Raw genomic sequence first — 4078 nt, 5'->3', positions numbered from 1 at the left:
TGTTCTTTCTAAAAATATTGCTATTGAAATATTCCTGGGTCCCAAAGTGGGGTTAAGTTGTAAATAAACAATAAGAACAGATTGTCATCCTTCATGAAGTTTGAGATGAATGTGTTTCTCTTTCCCTCATGTTTCAAGTCTGAAAGTACCACTTCCACTTTTGAGTTCTTTTTGTTAATTTTTTTTTTTAACTAAATGGATGTCTAAGTATCCAGCCGAAAATGCCCCCCCCCCTTTTTTTTTTGCATCTGCCCTACTCCCTTCTTCATATCTTTAGAAAAAGATGATAAAGAATATTAATGGCTGGTATATTCTTTCAGGAGATTTTATATACTACTTTGTGAAGGAAAAAAAGACGTGTGATACTTACATTGTTCACAATGAATAGTGTTTCTTGAGGAAAGTAAGCAGGAACAAATGGAGAACCTGTTAATAGATTTTTTTTTATTTATTTAACAGATACACAATATGTGAGTGTTTTACAGTGCCAGGCACAATTCTAGTCTCTGAGGGTGGGGAAAGATGTTGCAGGCAGGAAAAGAAAGTGATTTGCTGGCCTGTGAACTTGGCATATTTTAGCAGTGTGAAGTGGTTCTATGTGATTGGTATATCAGGAGCCAGGTCATGATAACTTTCTGTATCTATGCTAAGGACTCTTCATTTTATTCATCAACTGATAGAGATTTGTTGAAGGATTTTTGTGTTTAAATTTTTTTTTTATTTTAACATTTGTTTTGTACATTTTTGTGGGGTACAGTGTGTTTTTCAATATGTGCATATACTGTACATTGATTCACTTAGCATAGATAGCGTAGCTTTGTACCACTTAATCCACCATTTCCCCCACCCTCCCATCTCCTCCCTTCCACCCTCTAGTAACCATTATTCTGCTCTCTACTTCTATGAGAACCATTTTTTTTTTTTAAAGCTTCCACACATGAATGAGATCATGCAGTATTTATCTTTCTGTGCCTGGCTTACTTCACTTAACATGAGGGTCTCCAATTCCATCGATGTTGTTGCAAATGGCAGTATTTCATTTTTTAATAGCTGAATAGTATTTGAGCATATAGCCAGTAGTGGGATTGCTGGGTCATAAGGTAGATAAATTTTTAGTTCTCTGAGGAATCTCCATACTGTTTTCTACAATGGTTGTACCAAGTTACAATCCCACCAACAATGTAGGAGAGTTCCCTTTTCTCCACATTCTCACCAGCATTTTTTTTCTGCCATTTTGATAATATCCATTCTAACTGGAGTGAGATGATATCTCATTGTAGCTTTAATTTGCATTTCCCTGTTGATTAGTGATGTTGAACATTTTTTCATGTGCCTATTTGGTCTTTTGAGAAATGTCTGTTCAGGTCCTTTGCCCATTTTTTAATTGGGTTATTTAGGTTTTTGCTATTGAGTTGATTGAGTTATGTATTCTGGATATTAGCCCCTTGTCTGGTATGTAATTTGCAAACACTTTCTCCCATTCTGTGGTTATCACTTCACTTTGTTGATTGTGTCCTTTGCTGTGCAGAAGCTTTTTAGATTGATGTAGTCTCATTTATGTATTTTTGCTTTAGTTGCCTGTGCCTTTGTAGTTTTGCTCAAAAAATCGCTGCCTACTCCCATTTTATGCAATATTTCCTCTATGTTTTCTTCTAGTAGTTTCATAGATTCAGGTCTTCAATTTAGGTCTTTGATACATTTTGAGTTGATATTTGTGTATGGGGAGAGATAGAGGTCTAATTTTTTGCTCAAAAAATCGCTGCCTACTCCCATTTTATGCAATATTTCCTCTATGTTTTCTTCTAGTAGTTTCATAGATTCAGGTCTTCAGTTTAGGTCTTTGATACATTTTGAGTTGATATTTGTGTATGGGGAGAGATAGAGGTCTAATTTCAGTCTTCTGCATGTGGACTTCCAGTTTTCCCAGCACCATTTATTGAAGAGATTGTCGTTTCCTCATTCAATGGTCTTTGTGCCTTTATGAAAAATCAGTTGGCTGTAAATACATGGCTTTATTTCTAGGTTCTCTATTATGTTCCATTGGTCTGTGTGTCTGTTGTTATGATGGTACCATGTTATTTTGGTTACTATGGCTTTGTACTATATTTTGAGGTAAGGTAGTGTAATGCCTCGAGCTTTTTTCTTTTTGCTCAGGATTGCTTTGGGTATTTGGGGTCTTTTGTAATTCCATATGTATTTTAGGATTGCTTTTTTCTATTTCTGTGTAGAATGTCATTGGTATTTTGATAGGGATTACACTGACTCTATAGATAGCTTTGGGTATATGGTCCTTTTCACAATATTCTTTCAGCCCATGAACATAGAACATCTTTCCGTTTCTTTGTGTCATCTTCAATTTTCTTCATCAGTGTTTTATAGTTTTCCTTGTAGAGCTTTTTCACCTTCTTGGTTAAATTCCTAGGTATTTTGTTTTTTTGGTAGCTGTTGTAAATGGAATTGCTTTCTTGATTTTTTTCATCTTGCTCATTATTTGTGTATAGAAGTGCTAGTGATTTTTGTGTGTTGATTTTATGTCCTGTAACTATTGAATTTATCAGTTCTAGGAGCTTTTTGGTGGAGCTTTTAGGTTTTTCTATGTGTAAGATCATGTCATCTGCAAACAGGGACGATTTGACTTCCTCTTTTCCAAATTGAATGCCCTTTATTTCTTTTTCTTGCCTAATCTCTGGCTAGGACTTCCAGTACTATGATGAATAAGAGTGGAGAGAGTGAGCATCCTTGTCTTGTTCCAGTCCTCAGAGGAAGAGCTTTCAGCTTTTTCCCATATATAGTCTTTACTGTGTTGAGGTATGTTCCGTATACGTCTAATTTGTTGAGGGTTTTTATCATGAAGTGATGTTGAATTGTAGCAAGTGCTTTTTCTGTGTCAGTTGAGATGATCATATGGTTTTTGTCCTTCTTCAAAAGATTTTTGAACAGGAGAATGTCATGATTGTATTAACAGACGCATATTGACACCAGGTGAAGAATGAATTGAAGCAGAGCAATCCTAAAAGTGCAAGAGACTAATTAAGAAGGGTTTCTAATAATCTAGAAAAGGAGTTGTGAAACCTTTAATTAAAGCAATGACTTTTATCACTAAAAGAGAATTTTAAACTATTTCTGCTTTAAATCTCAACACATTTTAGAATTCTGGTTTAACAGGAAGAATCATGGAACTTAAACATAGGAAACAAGTTTCAGAACCTTTTAAGAAGTGTCAAGTAATATTTCTTTTGGTGATGTTAGCTTTAAATTTTTCTGTTGTTTATTCAGTACTTACGTGCTGATTTACTGCTATGTTATTGTGGCTGTTTTGTGTGTGTTTGTAGTGTGCACTTGGAAGTAATTATAGCTGCTTGAAAAGACTGAGTTCTGTATTAATCCCATGAACTCAGAGCCACATTTTTTGCAGCTTTTGTGCTAGAAAAGAAATTCGTACCATTTTCATTTACAGTCTAAGTATATTTATAGAAAGCCCTGTAAATACTCTAAATAAAGTAGAATTTCAGGAATCTTGAACCTAGAAATAGGAGAAAAAAGTTAAATGGTTGCTGTATGTTTACATAGTTTTTAGGTAGGTCATTCAAAATAGATCGTATTTAGAGAATTCATTTATAAAATCATTAAGGGCAGTATTATTCTTAATTGTACCTCTAATCCTTATAACATTCTCTTTTTACATGTGTTTTGCCAGTTGGTTTTCTTTCATTTGAGCTTAAATAGACCAGTATCAATTCACAATTAATTAAAAACAAAAAAAACAAAAACAAAAAAACCCCAAACTGAATTGTAAACAACCTTGTGGCAAAAAATAAGGCTAGTAAAATAGAAAAAAAAAAAAAAAAAAAGGATTCACCTTTACAATAGCAACCATTGAGACATCCTTATTTTATGCATATATATATATGAATACAGGTTGTAATTCTGTATTATATAATATTATTTTATTTTCTACTTTCATCCTCTGATTTTTCCTATAGGATTTTCCATGTCTTTAACACACATCTCACATATTTTTTTTTTACAATCTTGTTTTTTCTTTTCTTTTCTTTTTTTTTTTTTTTTTTTTTTTTTT

This window comes from Galeopterus variegatus, unplaced genomic scaffold (assembly GCF_000696425.1).
Source record: "Galeopterus variegatus unplaced genomic scaffold, G_variegatus-3.0.2 Scaffold3044, whole genome shotgun sequence".
Taxonomy (NCBI): Eukaryota; Metazoa; Chordata; class Mammalia; order Dermoptera; family Cynocephalidae; genus Galeopterus; species Galeopterus variegatus.
The sequence above is the reverse complement of the archived record's forward strand: the minus strand, read 5'-3'. Positions refer to the sequence as shown.